This window comes from Palaemon carinicauda, unplaced genomic scaffold (assembly GCF_036898095.1).
Source record: "Palaemon carinicauda isolate YSFRI2023 unplaced genomic scaffold, ASM3689809v2 scaffold330, whole genome shotgun sequence".
NCBI classification, from domain to species: Eukaryota; Metazoa; Arthropoda; class Malacostraca; order Decapoda; family Palaemonidae; genus Palaemon; species Palaemon carinicauda.
In genome coordinates this window covers 48,499-67,571 of record NW_027170978.1, presented here as the reverse complement: position 1 = coordinate 67,571, position 19,073 = coordinate 48,499, and the positions used below count along the sequence as shown (strand labels likewise).

The 19,073-nt window shown below is 42.0% G+C and overlaps 1 long non-coding RNA gene across 4 annotated transcripts in view; it reads right to left on the bottom strand.

Moving 5' to 3' along the window:
- LOC137636570 (uncharacterized) overlaps window positions 1-19,073 on the bottom strand; it is a 48,421-nt gene that overhangs the window by 3,638 nt on the left and 25,710 nt on the right. The gene's annotated exons all lie outside the window — the stretch shown is intronic.

The following is a 19,073-nucleotide window of genomic DNA, read 5'->3' as shown; positions in this document are numbered from 1 at the left end:
TACAGTAAGATTAATGGCCTTTTTAATCCTTTTACCCCCAAGCTATTTGGAACTTTCCACCCCTTAACCTCCAGGTGTTTTCTTTTTCAAGCACATTTTGCAATATATTTTTTTTAACTTGCTCTAACAACCTTAATTTTTGTCGTAGAGAAGTCAGGTTGGTCTCATTCTTTTGGAAAATGCCTGAAGTTTCTCAAAAAGTTATCGAAGATATGCAAAAAAAATTTAAAGAGCAGTTTTTTGCAAGGACGTACCAGTACATCCATGGGGGTAAAGGGAGGAGTTTTGTGAAACGTACCAGTACGTCCATTGGGGGTAAAAGGGTTAAGAGTACATGTACTATGACTCATGAATTGTTGGGTGCGATCACTGAACTCGGTTATAGGTGACGTGTGTTAGTCTGATAAGCGACGTGTTTGTACCAGAGATTGAACTAAAATTTGGAGGTTTAACCAACTGAAAGGACATTAACCCTTTTACCACCGGGGTATTTGGAAATTTCCAACCCTTAACCCCCAAGGGGTTATTTTTTTCCTAGCACATTTTGCAGTATATTATTTTTAAATTGCTCTAACAGCCTTAATTTTTGTCATAGAGAGGTCAGGTTGGTCTCATTCTCTTGGAAAATGCCTGAATTTTCTAAAAAGAATTATCCAAAAATATGAAAAACCAATTTTTATAGCATTTTTTTGCAAGGACGTACCGGTACGTCCATGGGGGTAAAGGGATGGCTTTTGTGAAACGTACCAGTACGTCCTTTGGGGGTAAAAGGGTTAATGGGTTCACACACTTACCCATGGAGAGAGGCGTGTCCAAAAACAGGTGTCTCACCCAATTCATAAGTGCAAAACATATAGTCCCGTTAACTTTTTCATCAATAAATTCGTTGTTTTTTCATACAGAATGGTTCCTAAAAAGTCTTGTAGTGGCACTGTTTAGAAAACCACAATGGAATTAAGAAGATAATTGGAAAGGCAGGAAAGTATGTCTGCATGACTGACACTTCCAAAGAGTATGGTATTTCTATTACAAGCTAAGCTATAAGTCTAGTTGGAAAAGCAAGATGTTGTATGCCCAAAGACTCAAAAAGGGAAATATAGCCCAGTGATGAAAGGAAACAAGGAAATATATAAACTATAAGCAAAGTAATAAACAAAATAAAATATCTCAAGAACAATAATATTAAATTAGATCTTTCATATATAAACTATAAACTTAGAAAAAAAAGAAAAACAAGATAAAATAGTGTGCCCGAGTGTAACCTCAAGCAAGACAACTCTAATCCAAGAACAATCGTTTGATTTTGGAATGTTCTAAAACCAAAATTGACTATTTGTCCAAAATAAAAAAGAAAAACAAGATAAAATAGTGTGCCCGAGTGTACCCTCAAGCAAGAGAACTCTAATCCAAGAACAATCGTTTGATTTTGGAATGTTCTAAAACCAAAATTGACTATTTGTCCAAAATAAAAAAGAAAAACAAGATAAAATAGTGTGCCCAAGTGTACCCTCAAGCAAGACAACTCTAATCCAAGAACAATCGTTTGATTTTGGAATGTTCTAAAACCAAAATTGACTATTTGTCCAAAATAAAAAAGAAAAACAAGATAAAATAGTGTGCCCGAGTGTACCCTCAAGCAAGAGAACTCTAATCCAAGAACAATCGTTTGATTTAGGAACGTCCTGAAAACCAAAATTGACTATTTGTCCAAACTCTTTAAGGTTAACCAAGGCTGCTTTGACGAATTTGAAAAAGAACGAGCATTGATAGCATTCCGAGGTATAGGGAGGCCGCCACTTTAGATAAAACTGCTGAAAATTATTTGGGCAATTTTCAAGCTACATAGTATGGATGATCTTTTCACCGTGACGATGTGGGCCTCTCTCGGAAAAGCCCGAGGAGGATTTATACCACACATGACCCTTTTACCCCCAAAGGACGTACTGGTACGTTTCACAAAACTCATCCCTTTACCCCCATGGACGTACCGGTACTTCCTTGCAAAAAAAATGCTATTTAAAATTTTTTTTTGCATATTTTTGATAATTTGTTGAGAAAATTCAGGCATTTTCCAAGAGAATGAGACCAACCTGACCTCTCTATAACAAAAATTAAGGCTGTTAGAGCAATTTTAAAAAAATATACTGCAAAATGTGCTGGAAAAAAAATAACCCCTGGGGGTTAAGGGTTGGAAATTTCCAAATACCCTGGGGGTTAAAGGAATAAAGATAGGGCACTGCCTGGGTATAAACTTATGGAAGATACACTAACTCTAATGAGGTTTGGCAATGCAACTGGGGACCTTAAGATCAATCCCTTACTTATTTACCATTTCAAAATCTCAAGGTTTTTCAGGAAGAAACCACATGACAAGGGACAACTATTGGATGTGGAGGGCTGGTAATAAATCCCGGGTAACTAACTATGAATGCAAGAGTTGATGGGAGAAGTACAAGAGGAAGGCCAAGGTTTGGGTGGATGGATGGAGTGAAGGAAGCTCTGGGTGATAGGATAGGATTGATGTGAGAGAGGCAGGAGAGCATGCTAGAAATAGGAATGAATGGAGAGTGATTGTGACGCAGTTCCAGTAGGCCCTGCTGCTTCCTCCGATACCTTAGATGACCACGGAGGTAGCAGCAGTAGGGGATTCAGCATTATGAAGCTTCATCTGTGGTGGATAATGTGGGAGGGTGGGCTGTGGCACCCTAGCAGTACCAGCTGAAATAGGTTGAGTCCCTTGTTAGGAAGGGAGGAACGTAGAGAAGAGGTCCCCTTTTTTGTCTCGTTTCATTTGTTGATGTCGGCTACCCCCCAAAATTGGGGGAAGTGCCTTGGTATATGGATGGATGGGATACTGCAAAGTGTGCTTGAAAAAAAAAAAAAAAAACAACACCTGGGGGTTAAGGGTTGGAAATTTCCAAAAAGCCTGGGGGTAGAAGGGTTAACCGAGGCATTCTCCTCTTCCATCAAAACCTCTTCTTCCATCTCATCCTTCACCTTATCTCGCCATCTGATTCTCTGCCTCCCTCTTGATCTTCTCCCCCTAACAGGTTCCTGCCAAGCCCTTCTCACTCCCTCCCCACCGTCCATGCTCAACACGTGGACATAACATTTCAGTCCTGACACAACGTACTGTATATCATTCAATGACTTAAATAGATTGCAGAGTACAAAAAACTGAATGACCAAATACTATAAGACCATTGCAAACAAAACTGTTTGACATGCTCATTGTTTACTATAACTTCCAAATATCAAAGGGTAGTTTATCAAGATTATTATAAGAAAATATGATAGCACAGAGATCATAAAAAAGGTAGTACTATTTTGAACATTAATCTTGTCTATTAAAATGTCTGATTAGAATGAGGTTTTTCTCATAAAAACCTATAAGGTTGTCTTAGATGGCAACAACAAGAGAATGTCTAAGAAAAATTAGCAATAGTGTGCCCTTTTAAAAGAACATTGATATTTTTTGTATCAACATGAGAATACTGTATATTCAAATCAAAGTTTTTTTACATACATTAATCAATTGCAAGTGTATAAGTTATCTCAAACTGCAACAGTATTTTTCATAATTTCATAATTTCAAATATTTCTTTTTTTAGACAAGTAATAAAAACCTAAGATCTTGATTGATTCCTGTGGGAGAATTCCATCTGTTAATATTAGGGTTGGACTTATGATTTTTCTCCACATGGCCCAGCATTGCAGAGAGAGGACCATTCTAAACTGGGGTGCAATAAGGCAAAAACACATGAATTAAACTGCGAGGTAAAATTTCAAGGTAGGTCAGATAGAAAGATGGGGAGGAAAAGCAAGAAAAGAGGTCAATATGAATAAAAATAAAGGGGTACAGTTATGGATAGAGGAGATAAAATGAGTATCTACTGTACCTAGACATTAGCTCAGTTTAAATGTCTACGAAGTATGGCCATAACAGAACGTCCGCTTGTAGTCGTATCTCACTGGCTATAGCTTACACCTGAAAGATAAATGATAAATGAGAAAATCAAGAACACTGCAAGGATAATACCTATGATTTTAAAAACAATAGAATGAAATACAGATCGCAACTTTTAAAGGTTTTTTGCATACATCCCTCAGTTCTTTCTCTAAAACAAACCAATGTCAATCTGTTGTAAGTGAACCTGTTTGTATGTTAAATTTGTGATCAACTTATCATACACGAGTATTAATGGAAAACCTTGGGTAGTTTGTAGCGCTGAGGCCAAGCATCCTAATTTGCTTATTATCGCTCCGACTGTTATCTTGTATAGAATAAAAACGTTGGGAAATGGTCTACGGATCTTAAATATGTGCTTAAATGCACACTTTTATGTTTTTTGCCGAAAACCCTAAATTACCTGAAAATTTGTGGCTCGAGTTCTTACTCCGGCCACGAATCTTCTCGCTCCCGTAGTAGGTAAGGGGGGGGGGGGGGCGAAACCCCCCTGGGTAAGGATACGGCTTTTAGCATAGGTTAGGTGGGTTTTTTAAGTTAGCTTCTCCCGCTAAAATCGTTTTTAGAACGACGGCCAGTTCAGAATATTCCAGTTTTCTACGAACTCGATTTTAGAATGACAGCCACAGTCCACCCCACTTTATAATATTCCCATTTTCTATGAATGAAAACGGATCTGTCCGTTACCCTACAAAGACTCCAAAACCTTTTACTCTCTTCCTCTTGAAACTCAATAGATCGAACTCCACTCTTGAACACACTTATCTGTAATAGGCTGGTTTCACTGATTACCCTCTTCTCATTCAGGACCAAACCTTTAGGGGAGAGCTGTTAGGCTAAACAAGACTCTGAAGTTTCGATACTGATTTACTAGAGTTCTTAAGAAGAGAGCTAAAAGCATACATGATGCTTAGTGGAAAGATTAGACTGGATTGTAATATCTGAGACACATAGGAAAGTGCTGAAAATGGGGAGGCCAAATCAGCAATCTACACAGCCACTACAGTAGTACACGAGATCAAACTACCCAGAACTCAAGCAATTTTCAACCATACAAGTATTTGTTTTACACAGTAAGATTAATGACCTTTTTAACCCTTTTACCCCCAAGCTATTTGGAACTTTCCAACCCTTAACCTCAAGTTGCTTCCTTTTTCAAGCACATTTTGCAGAAGAAGGCCAAGGTTTGGGTGGATGGATGGAGTGAAGGAAGCTCTGGGTGATAGGAGAATAGATGTGAGCGAGGCAAGAGAGCGTGCTAGAAATAGGAATGAATGGCGAGCGATTGTGACGCAGTTCCGGTAGGCCCTGCTGCTGCCTCCGATGCCTTAGATGACCGCGATTGTGACGCAGTTCCGGTAGGCCCTGCTGCTGCCTCCGATGCCTTAGATGACCGCGGAGGTAGCAGCAGTAGGGGATTCAGCATTATGAAGCTTCATCTGTGGTGGATAACGGGGGAGGGTGGGCTGAGACACCCTAGCAGTACCAGCTGAACTCTGTTGAGTCCCTTGTTAGGCTGGGAGGAATGTAGAGAGTAGAGGTCCCCTTTTTGTTTTTGTTTCTTTGTTGATGTCGGCTACCCCCCAAAATTGGGGGAAGTGCCTTGGTATATATGTATGTATTTTGCAATATATATTTTTTAAATTGCTCTAACAACCTTAATTTTCGTCAGAGAGAGGTCAGGTTGGTCTCATTCTTTTGGAAAATGCCTTAAGTTTCTCAAAAAGTTATCAAAGATATGCAAAAAAAAAAATTTAAAAAGCAGTTTTTTGCAAGGACGTACCAGTACATACATGGGGGTAAAGGGAGGAGTTTGGTGAAACGTACCAGTACGTCCATTGGGGGTAAAAGGGTTAAGAGTACATGTACTATGACTCATGAATTGTTGGGTGCGATCACTGAACTCGGTTATAGGCGACGTGCGTTAGTCTGATAAGTGACGTGTTTGTACCAGAGATTGAACAAAAATTTGGAGGTTTAACCAACTGAAAGGACATTAATGGGTTCACACACTTACCCATGGAGAGAGGCTTGTCCAAAAACAGGTGTCTCACCCAATTCAAAAGTGCAAAACATATAGTTCCGTTAACTTTTTCATTAATAAATTCGGTGTTTGTTCATACAGAATGGTTCCTAAAAAGTTTAGTAGTGGCACTGTTTTGAAAACCACAACAGAATTAAGAAAGAAGATAATTGGAAAGGCAGGAAAGTATGTCTGCATGACTGACACTTCCAAAGAGTATGGTATTTCTATTACAAGCTAAGCTATAAGTCTAGTTGGAAAAGCAAGATGTTGTATGCCCAAAGACTCAAAAAGGGAAATATAGCCCAGTGATGAAAGGAAACAAGGAAATATATAAACTATAAGCAAAGTAATAAACAAAATAAAATATCTCAAGAACAATAATATTAAATTAGATCTTTCATATATAAACTATAAACTTAGAAAAAAAAGAAAAACAAGATAAAATAGTGTGCCCGAGTGTAACCTCAAGCAAGACAACTCTAATCCAAGAACAATCGTTTGATTTTGGAATGTCCTGAAAACCAAAATTGACTATTTGTCCAAACTCTTTAAGGTTAACCAAGGCTGCTTTGACGAATTTGAAAAAGAACGAGCATTGATAGCATTCCGAGGTATAGGGAGGCCGCCACTTTAGATAAAACTGCTGAAAATTATTTGGGCAATTTTCAAGCTTCATAGTCTGGACGATCTTTTCACCGTGACGAAATGGGCCTCTCTTGGAAAAGCCCAAGGAGGATTTATACCACACACAACCCTTATACCCCCAAAAGACATACTGGTATGTTTCACAAAACTCATCCCTTTACCCCCATGGACGTACCGGTACGTCCTTGCAAAAAAACACTATTTAAAATTTTTTTTGCATATTTTTGATAATTTTTTGAGAAAATTCAGGCATTTTCCAAGAGAATGAGGCCAGCCTGACCTCTCTATAACAAAAATTAAGGCTGTTAGAGCAATTTTTAAAAAAATATACTGCAAAATGTGCTCTAAAAAAAATAACCCCTGGGGGTTAAGGGTTGGAAATTTCCAAATACCCTGGGGGTAAAAGGGATAAAAATAGGGCACTGCTTGGGTATAAACTTATGAAAGATACACTAACTCTAATGAGGTTTAGTAATGCAACTGGGGACATTAAGATCAATCCCTTACTTATTTACCAATTCAAAATCTCAAGGTTTTTCAGGAAGAACCGCATGAGGGACAATTATTTGATGTGGAGGGCTGGTAATAAATCCCGGGTAACTAACTATGAATGCAAGAGTTGATGGGAGAAGTACAAGAGGAAGGCCAAGGTTTGGGTGGATGGATGGAGTGAAGGAAGCTCTGGGTGATAGGAGGATAGATGTGAGCGAGGCAAGAGAGCGTGCTAGAAATAGGAATGAATGGCGAGCGATTGTGATGCAGTTCCGGTAGGCCCTGCTGCTTCCTCCGATGCCTTAGATGACCGCGGAGGTAGCAGCAGTAGGGGATTCAGCATTATGAAGCTTCATCTGTGGTGGATAATGTGGGAAGTTGGGCTGTGGCACCCAAGCAGTACCAGCTGAACTCGGTTGAGTCCCTTGTCAGGCTGGGAGGAACGTAGAGAGTAGAGGTCCCATTTCTGTTGTTTCATTTGTTGATGTCGGCTACCCCCCAAAATTGGGGGAAGTGCCTCGGTATATGTATGTATGTAACTATGTTCTTCACTGCATGGATGCAGTTGAGTTTTGGCCCAGTGTGAGTAACATCTCCAAGAGGAACAGTTGCCGTTCAGCAAGATATATTATGCAATTTTCATCAGAATAAAACATGGGAATTGTGAACTCGACAGTACAGGGCTATTCTGAAATCCGAAACACTTTGGATCAGAAGAACTTTGTACGAGGGATTCTCAGCCTGTAACCGCAAAGATATTGATGATTGGGTTAAGACTATTCATAGATGGAGGAAGAAACGAGCAGAAATGAATATTTCTGACAATAGTATTTACATTACTCTCGGATAAAAACAGAACCTAAACATTGGGCTACATAGACAAATCATCAAAGCTACCCAAACAATTGACATTACAAAAGCCAGTCAGCTTACTCATTGTCTTCTCGAATCTGTGAATAACAAACGGAATTCAATGATTTACAAGATAGAATCACTTCCTGATATGGGGATTACAAACGACTACCACAGCATCACCAAGAACAACTGAACAAAAAAATACTAAAGCATACGAAAAGGAAATTCTAAACAAACTAGGTCCTCAATTCATCAGACCTTGAAACAGTCTCTCTAGGGTTCACAACGTGGCTTCACGGAGAAACGGAGTCTTAACCCATGAAAGAATGTTACAAATCACTTAACTATACAGGTCCTCAACTTGCAAACATTCAGAGATGCACAAATATCCAACAGAAAACAAATCTCATATACTGTATCAATAATCAAATATGACAAATTCGTAGATAATTTGTATTTTTCCTAACGATACAAACCTTAGCTATTAATTTTTTTTTTTTTGCTGAAAGTAATACCCCTAAATAGCGTAGCTTTGTATTTCAGTTACGGAACAAACTAATAAAACGATATACAATTTAACATTTGCAATATGAAAGACTATTAGTTTACGTTTGCAGCCGAGAATCATAGGCATGCAAGTTAGGTGAAGCCTTCCCTCGGTGTTAAATTTGTCTTGCAAATAATCCAACCTACTACCAGCTTCTTGTACCCCCATTAAGTTTGTAAGTCGAGTCTTCTCTCTACATTTTAAAATAATAATAATAAGAATTTATATAAAACTTTAATTTTACATGGAAGCTGTTTAATTTTGGAGAAATCTGAAAGGGGGTAACTAAAAAATGGGTAAAATTTCATGAGGGGTCAAAAGTCGAGAGCCCCCATCTTAGGATTACTTACCGGTGGTTTTTCTATGCTATTCAGATGGCTTGATGATGCAAATGGAAGGATTCTTTTCCTATGCGATGTCAACGACGTAGTTTCTTCACACCCTGGTCACAATTGAAATGAAAGCCAATTGCATATAATTAATGTTATTATAAAAAGGAGATTAACCATCCCCATGAGTCGAACTTCAATTCTTACAGAGCTCAGCCAAACAAATTTAGGAGGGAAAAATGCATAACATGTAAGAGATCAAAATATGATAAAAACCTATGATAGACATCTGAATTTCATCTGTTAAACCTATGCTTCTTAAAAATGACCAAGTTCAAGTAATTTGTATTTTTCCTAACGAAACAAACCGTGAGCTCTTTATTAAGGAAAATACTTTCAGAGAAAGACTAGCCATAAGACTTCTAGCCAGGTGTAACACCCCACTTCTAGTTAGTGGGGGGAGTTGGTAGTACTGGCTAGCTTGCCCTCTCACACACACAAACACCTGTCTTTTATCGTCAGTTTTGCTTACAGGCAGAATTTACCAAGGGATAGGTGTTGGCAGGCCAAATTTGTATTAAGAGCTAAAGGTTGGTCTCGTTACGAAAAATACAAATTACTTTACAATTTGTTATTTGTTCCGACACTAAATACGAACTCTTCTGCTCTTCATTAAGGAAGACTCACGACTAAGGTGGTGGCAGTGCTAACCAACTGGCTGGCTTTTGACCCAGGGTTTTTCCCCCCTTCGTGTTACGCACTTAACCCTTTAACCCCCCGGCTATTTGGAAATTTCCAACCCTTAACCCCCAGGGGGTTATTTTTTTCCCCAGCACATTTTGCAGTATATTTTTTTTAAATTGCTTTAACAGCCTTAATTTTTGTCATAGAGAGGTCAGGTTGGTCTCATTCTCTTGGAAAATGCCTGAATTTTTTCAAATTTTTTTTAAAAAGATGAAAAAAATAATTTTTATAGCATTTTTTTGCTAGGACGTACCGGTACGTCCATGGGGGTAAAGGGGTGGCTTTTGCGCAACGTACCAGTACGTCCTTTAGGGGTAAAAGGGTTATAAGGGGGAAAGCCTCAACGCTTCGCTAAAACCTCAGTGCAATAGCACGCTCTAGCAGCCTAATCAAGCTGTGTGATTGTGCGATACCAGCACAGTGACTAGTCTGGGTAATATTTCTCAAAAATCAAGAGATCTTTAAACCAACAAACGTTACCAAATCCCACCTCCCCAGGGTGCATTGAGAACATGAGTATACACCTCTGGTTTTACCTGCAGAGAGAGGAGGCCAGCTTGCAAAGTATCGTAATCTTTGAACCAACCATAAAGGTTAGCCAATCCCACTTAGCCAGGGGATATGGGGACAAGGATCTACAGGATCTCTATACCAGGTTACACAAGGGAAATGGTTTTACCTATAGACAGAGGAGGCCAGCTTGCAAAGTACTGCAGGTGCTGTTCCCCCAGAGATGGGAAGATGAAAGAAAGAGCCAGTCATTCTTCTCATTCATCCCAGACTTAATCCATAGTAACCTCGGCACTACACCATCTGCTACTTGCCCATCAAGGAGCCTGGGGTGTTTAACCCATTTTGTCATCCTGCCACCACATGGGCAAGGGAGAATGTACCCATGTTCGTGGGGGTCTTGTCTTCAAGGTAATGGGTAGCTTAAGTCGTCCGATGCTTCCACAGACCCGCTTGTAGCACCTGTACGAGTAGTTTTTCTTGAACGCTAGGGACATATGTATGCCTCTAACGTCATGAGCTGTGGGTCATCTCATTTAAGGGGAAGGATCAGGGTTCAACGCTCAGTCTATGACCTTGCGAATCCACGCTGAGAAAGGGCTCTTGGTGATGCTTCGTTTGACCTTCCCTGAACTGACGAAGAGTACTGACACTCTGGGTTGAGCTCCTGTAGTTCTCCTGAGGTAGCACCTCAGGTTCTCCCTAGTGTATTACAGTAGCTGTTGATCTGGATCATTGGTCACGCTACATAGGACTCCCAATCTAAATGGTTTGAATGTGGGATCCGAGCTTCTAGGAACAAAGTTGAGTATTACCTTACCCATCACCGTGACTGAGACGAAGGACCATAGGATTTGCTAACTCTCTTGGCCAAAGACAAAAGGAGCGAGAGAACTGTCTTCAAGGACAGGTGAAGATCTGCTGTTTGGCGTCCTGGGTCCTTGGGGGAACTCTTTAGGGACCGAAGGACACGAACCATGTTACGTGGATTAGGTCCAACTTCTGACAGAGAATACCAACACAGAGGAAAGGTTAATACTTTTCAGCTTGAAGCCGAAGCTCAAGGACGAGTAGTAGCCTTTCATTGCCGAGACCGAGGGGAGTTTCCCCCTTGAAGGTTATGCTGGAAAGTAGCTATGGGGGGGTGAGATACCTTGTTCATGACATCAACCACTGAAGGAAGTCCGCTAGCCTGTTAGCCAGCAACTGGAGAATTCTGGAGGTATCCAGAATATCCTTTTACAACTTGCTGTGAAAGCTTCTCCGTGTAAGATGTTGGCAAGTGTCTCGACACCTCCATCAGCAGCCGAAGAAGGTACGGGAACCATTCCACAGATGCAAAGCGGAACCGAGAGGGGCATTGACAGGTTGCTGATGATCTTGCCTTGTTAAGCACCCTCGTCATCAGGCAGTGCGGCGGAAGATGGGGAAAATGGCTAAAACGCCAGCTGACCTGCCGTTGCTGAATGGATCCAGCCGTAAAGCCTGGGGATCCGGGACTGGTGAACCATTGAGTAGAGGAGAGTTGTTCAGGGACGTAGCGAAGAGATCCACTTTCTGGAACCCCTCAAAGTCAGGACTTTGTAGGCCACTGGATGATACAAACACCACTCGGGGATCACTATCCGAGTAGCTCTGCTCAGAAGACCCTGAGCACATTCCTGCTTGTCCAGAATAATTGAGCTGATAGAGAAAACAAGAGTTCCCTTGAGAACATCTACCATACCATGCTAGAAGAGAGAAGTGCTGCGAAATACAAGCACCGCCCTATTTGTTCTAAATGAGCCACTATCATGGTGTCGTCGTTCGCCATTACCACCGAGTGACCCACCAGGGATTGATGTATCTGCTGCAAGGCTGCACTCATCTCTAGGAGATCTAAATGATAGTACCACTCAGATTCTGACCAGAGGCTGGAGGCCGAGTCGTACAGCATGTGGGGTCAACCTTTCTTTTGCAGCATCTGAAGAGAGCGTCAAATCTCCTCGGCGGAGATTCTCTTTTGTCAATCCTCTTCTCAGGTCCGTTCCCTGCCTGAGTCCCGTAGACTAGAAAAAAAGGGCAATTCCTCATGCTGAATCCCTGGGATCTGGCTGCCCCTAAAGAGATTGGATTTGAAGGAGTCCGATGCGGGCTTTATAAACCAGAGTGAAACAGTGGCTCTTGAGATGTAAACACTTCTGGCTGAAAGTCTCTCATATAAGTTAGAGACTACCACCATCTTCGACATTGGACCCCATTGATCTGAGGAAACTTCTGCAGGCTGATGATGATAAACATGCCTAAGAATAACCGTCTCTGATAAGAAAGCAGGGATATTTCTTGATATTTACTTCAACACTTGATTGCAGTAAACTAGAGTTGTCTCTGTGGTGATGAAAAGCCACCGAGTCTGTTAAGATTAGCCAGTCCCGAAATCTTCAGGGAACGAAGCAGATCCTGTATGGCCAGGTTGACACCAAGGTAAAAACTCTCTTGAAAACCTGCCTTCTCGCCGAACAGTCTGATGAACTAACTTGTACCAGGAGAGAACGAAAACTGGGCACTTCTATCAGAAAGAACCAACTGTAGAAGCTCGAAGATACCTTGATTAAGTAAGTCGTTCTGCAAAAAAGACAATGGCCATGTCTGGGAGTCTGACTGATTTTCAGATTTGCATGCATTAAAGAGAGAACCACCATCACACCTCAACAGGTGGGTGGGATGAGATGTGCGGGTCGACATCGGGCTTAGACAGCCAAGCCCCGCAAGACAGAACGGCCTTGGACCCGGGAAAAAAACGTTGAGATTCAATAAGGTAATACATGAATAACAAGCAACACAAGTAACACAAGGAAAGGATGGGAAAGCACAAAGGAAAAACTTGGAACACAATGGCGGGTCAGACGAGATGTGAGAGAGAGTGGCGAGATGATATCTACGCCACGACCAGATGCTTACTGGCAACTCAGACTTAGCTGCGTGCTCTCGCATGCTTACCCCGGGTCACCTCAGGGCGAGTATCCATCTGCGACGGAGGGACCCGACAAGGGAAAACAGAGATAGGGGAAACTACGCAAAATTCTTGGTCAGTTAGGCAGGAGATACCAGATACTCCTAAGAAAGTAGTTCTAGGTAAGTACTCCGTGTTGGAACAAACTTTATTTTTACGTGGAAGCTGTTGAATTTCGGAGATAACTGAAAGGGGGGGTACAAACAAAATGGGTAAAATTTCATGAGGGGTCATAAGTTGAGAGCCCCCATCTTAGGATTACAGTACTAAACAGTGAATTTTCTATGCTACTCAGACTGCTTCATTATGCATATGGGAAGGATTCTTTTCCTAAGCAATATCAACGAAGATGTATCTCCATAGCCTGTTCAGCCTGGTCAAATTAAAATGTAAGGTAATTACATATAATTAATGATGATATTATAAAAAAGATTAACCATCCCTACGAGTCAAACTTGATTCTTACAGAGCTCAGCCAAACAAATTCGGGAGGGAAAAATACATAACATGTAAGAGATAAAAATATGATAAAAACCTAAGATAGACATCTGAATTTCCTCTGTTAAACCTATGCTTCTTAGAAACGACTAAGTTCAAGTAATTTGTATTTTTCCTAACGATACAAACCGTGGGTTCTTTATTAGGGAACATATTTTCAGAGAGAAGACTAGCCATAAGACTTTTAGCCAGGTGTAATGGCCCCCACTATCTAGTGGAGGGGAGAGGGTAGTACCGGCTAGCCTGTTCGCACACACACACACCTGTCTTTTATGGTCAGTTTTGCTTACAGGCAGAATTTACCAGGGGATAGGTGTTGGCAGGCCAAATTTGTATTAAGAGCTAAAGGTTGGTATCATTGCGAGAAATACAAATTGCTTTAAATTTGTTATTTGTTCAGACACTAAATACAGACCCTTTTGCTCTTCATTAAGGAAGACTCGCCCCTAAGGTGGTGGCAGTGCTAACCAATTGGCTGGCTTTTGACCCAGGGTTTTTCCCCTTTCGTGTTACGCACTTAAAAGGGGGAAAACCTCGACACTTCGCTAAAAACCTCTGTGCAATAGCACGCTCTAGCAGCCTAATTAATCTGTGTGATTGTACGATACCAGCAGTGTGACTAGTCTAGGTAAGATTTCTCAAAAATGAAGGGATCTTTGAACCAACCATAAACGTTACCAAATCCCACCTCCCCAGGGTGCATGAGAACATGAGTATACACCTCTGGTTTTACCTGCAGAGAGAGGAGGCCAGTTTGCAAAGTATCGTAATCTTTGAACCAACCATAAAGGTTAGCCAATCCCACTTAGCTAGGGGATATGGGGACAAGGATCTACAGTATCTCTATACCAGGTTACACAAGGGAAATGGTTTTACCTATAGACAGAGGAGACCAGCTTGCAAAGTACTGCAGGTGCTGTTCCCCCAGAGATGGGAAGATGAAAGAAAGAGCCAGTCATTCTTCTCATTCATCCCAGACTTAGTAGTAACCTCGGCACTACACCATCTGCTACTTGCCCATCATGGAGCCTGGGGTGATTAAACCATTTTGTCATCCTGCCACCACATGGGCAAGGGAGAATGTACCCATGTTCGTGGGGGTCTTGTCTTCAAGGTAATGGGTAGCGAAAGTCGTCCGATGCTTCCAGACCTGCTTGTAGCACCTGTATCAGTAGTTTTTCTTGAACGCTAGGGACGTATCTATGCCCCTAACGTCATGAGCTGTGGGTCGTCTCCTTTAAGGAGAAGGATCAGCGTTCAACGCTCAGTCTATGACCTTGCGAATCCAAGCTGAGAACGGGCTCTTGGTGATCCTTCGGTTTACCTTCCCTGAACTGACAAAGAGTACCGACACTCGGGGGTGAGCTCCTGTAGTTCTCCTGAGGTAGCACCTCAGGTTCTTCCTTGCGTATTACAGTAGCTGTTGATCTGGATCATTGGTCACGCTACATAGGACTCCCAATCTGAATGGTTTGAATGTGGGATCCAAGCTTCTAGGATAGAAGTCGAGTATTACCTTACCCATTAAGTGACTGAGACGAAGGACCATAGGATTTGCTAACTCTCTTGGCCAAAGACAAAAGGAGCGAGAGAACTGTCTTCAAGGATAAGTGCAGATCCTGTTTGGCGTCCTGGGTCCTTGGGGGAACTCTTTATGGACCGAAGGACACGAACCATGTTACGTGGATTAGGTCCAACTTCTGACTGAGAGAATACCAACACAGAGGAAAGGTTAATACTTTTCAGCTTGAAGCCGAAGCTCAAGGACGAGTAGTAGCCTTTCATTGCCGAGACCGAGGGGTGTTTCCCCCTTGAAGGTTATGCTGGAAAGTAGCTATGGGGGGGTGAGATACCTTGTTCATGACATCAACCCTTCAGAAGTCCGCTAGCCTGTTAGCCAGCAACTGGAGAATTCTGGAGGTATCCAGAATATCCTTTTACAACTTGCTGTGAAAGCTTCTCCGTGTAAGATGTTGGCAAGTGTCTCGACACCTCCATCAGCAGCCGAAGAAGGTACGGGAACCATTCCACAGATGCAAAGCGGAACCGAGAGGGGCATTGACAGGTTGCTGATGATCTTGCCTTGTTAAGCACCCTCGTCATCAGGCAGTGCGGCGGAAGATGGGGAAAATGGCTAAAACGCCAGCTGACCTGCCGTTGCTGAATGGATCCAGCCGTAAAGCCTGGGGATCCGGGACTGGTGAACCATTGAGTAGAGGAGAGTTGTTCAGGGACGTAGCGAAGAGATCCACTTTCTGGAACCCCTCAAAGTCAGGACTTTGTAGGCCACTGGATGATACAAACACCACTCGGGGATCACTATCCGAGTAGCTCTGCTCAGAAGACCCTGAGCACATTCCTGCTTGTCCAGAATAATTGAGCTGATAGAGAAAACAAGAGTTCCCTTGAGAACATCTACCATACCATGCTAGAAGAGAGAAGTGCTGCGAAATACAAGCACCGCCCTATTTGTTCTAAATGAGCCACTATCATGGTGTCGTCGTTCGCCATTACCACCGAGTGACCCACCAGGGATTGATGTATCTGCTGCAAGGCTGCACTCATCTCTAGGAGATCTAAATGATAGTACCACTCAGATTCTGACCAGAGGCTGGAGGCCGAGTCGTACAGCATGTGGGGTCAACCTTTCTTTTGCAGCATCTGAAGAGAGCGTCAAATCTCCTCGGCGGAGATTCTCTTTTGTCAATCCTCTTCTCAGGTCCGTTCCCTGCCTGAGTCCCGTAGACTAGAAAAAAAGGGCAATTCCTCATGCTGAATCCCTGGGATCTGGCTGCCCCTAGAGATTGGATTTGAAGGAGTCCGATGCGGGCTTTATAAACCAGAGTGAAACGGTGGCTCTTGAGATGTAAACACTTCTGGCTGAAAGTCTCTCATATAAGTTAGAGACTACCACCATCTTCGACATTGGACCCCGTTGATCTGAGGAAACTTCTGCAGGCTGATGATGATAAACAGGCCTAAGAATAACCGTCTCTGATAAAAAAAGCAGGGATATTTCTTGATATTTACTTCAACACTTGATTGCAGTAAACTAGAGTTGTCTCTGTGGTGATGAAAAGCCACCGAGTCTGTTAAGATTAGCCAGTCCCGAAATCTCCAGGGAACGAAGCAGATCCTGTAGGGCCAGGTTGACACCAAGGTAAAAACTCTTGAAAACCTGCCTTCTCGCCGAACAGTCTGATGAACTAACTTGTTTCAGGAGAGAACGAAAACTGGGCACTTCTATCAGAAAGAACCGACTGTAGAAGCTCGAAGATACCTTGATTAAGTAAGTCGTTCTGCAAAAAAGACAATGGCCAAGTCTGGAGTCTGACTGATTTTCAGATTTGCATGCATTAAAGAGAGAACCACCATCACACCTCAACAGGTGGGTGGGATGAGATGTGCGGGTCGACATCGGGCTTAGACAGCCAAGCCCCGCAAAACAGAACGGCCTTGGACCCGGGAAAAAAACGTTGAGATTCAATAAGGTAATACATGAATAACAAGCAACACAAGTAACACAAGGAAAGGATGGGAAAGCACAAAGGGAAAACTTGGAACACAATGACGGGTCAGACGAGATGTGAGAGTGGCGAGATGTTATCTACGCCACGACCAGATGCTTACTGGCAACTCAGACTTAGCTGTGTGCTCTCGCATGCTTACCCCGGGTCGCCTCAGGGCGAGTATCCATCTGCCACGGAGGGACCCGACAAGGGAAAACAGAGATAGGGGAAACTACGCAATATTCTTTGTCAGTTAGGCAGGAGATACCAGATACTCCTAAGAAAGTAGTTCTAGGTAAGTACTTCGTGTTGGAACAAACTTTGTTTTTACGTGGAAGCTGTTGAATTTTGGAGATAACTGAAAGGGGGGTAAAAACAAAATGGGTAAAATTTCATGAGGGGTCATAAGTTGAGAGCCCCCATCTTAGGATTACAGTACTAAACAGTGAATTTTCTATGCTACTCAGACTGCTTCATGATGCATATGGGAAGGATTCTTTTCCTAAGCAATATCAACGAAGATGTATCTCCATAGCCTGTTCAGCCTGGTCAAATTAAAATGTAAGGTAATTACATATAATTAATGATGATATTATAAAAAAGATTAACCATCCCTACGAGTCAAACTTGATTCTTACAGAGCTCAGCCAAACAAATTCGGAAGGGAAAAATACATAACATGTAAGAGATAAAAATATGATAAAAACCTATGATAGACATCTGAATTTCATCTGTTAAACCTATGCTTCTTAGAAACGACTAAGTTCAAGTACTGTAATTTGTATTTTTCCTAACGATACAAACCGTGGGTTCTTTATTAGGGAACATATTTTCAGAGAAAAGAGTAGCAATAAGACTTTTAGCCGGGTGTAATGGCCCCCACTATCTAGTGGAGGGGAGAGGGTAGTACCGGCTAGCCTGTTCACACACACACCTGTCTTTTATGGTCAGTTTTGCTTACAGGCAGAATTTACCAGGGGATAGGTGTTGGCAGGCCAAATTTGTATTAAGAGCTAAAGGTTGGTATCATTGCGAGAAATACAAATTGCTTTAAATTTGTTATTTGTTCAGACACTAAATACAGACCCTTTTGCTCTTCATTAAGGAAGACTCGGCCCCTAAGGTGGTGGCAGTGCTAACCAACTGGCTGGCTTTTGACCCAGGGTTTTTTTCCCCTTCGCGTTACGCACTTAACCCTTTAACCCCCCGGCTATTTGGAAATTTCCAACCATTAACCCCCAGGGGGCTATTTTTTTCCCAGCACATTTAGCAGTATATTTTTTTTTAAATTGCTCTAACAGCCTTAATTTTTGTCATAGAGAGGTCAGGTTGGTCTCATTCTCTTGGAAAATGCCTGAATTTTTTCAATTTTTTTTTAAAAAGATGAAAAAAATAATTTTTATAGCATTTTTTTGCTAGGACGTACCGGTACGTCCATGGGGGTAAAGGGGTGGCTTTTGCGCAACGTACCAGTACGTCCTTTGGGGGTAAAAGGGTTATAAGGGGGAAAACCTCGACGCTTCGCTAAAACCTCTGTGCAATAGCACGCTCTAGCAGCCTAATCAAGCTGTGTGATTGTGCGATACCAGCACAGTGACTAGTCTGGGTAATATTTCTCAAAAATCAAGAGATCTTTAAACCAACAAACGTTACCAAATCCCACCTCCCCAGGGTGCATGAGAACATGAGTATACACCTCTGGTTTTACCTGCAGAGAGAGGAGGCCAGCTTGCAAAGTATCGTAATCTTTGAACCAACCATAAAGGTTAGCCAATCCCACTTTGCCAGGGGATATGGGGACACAAGGATCTACAGTATCTCTATACCAGGTTACACAAGGGAAATGGTTTTACCTATAGACAGAGGTGGCCAGCTTGCAAAGTACTGTAGGTTCCCCCAGAGATGGGAAGATGAAAGAAAGAGCCAGTCATTCTTCTCATTCATCCCAAACTTAGTAGT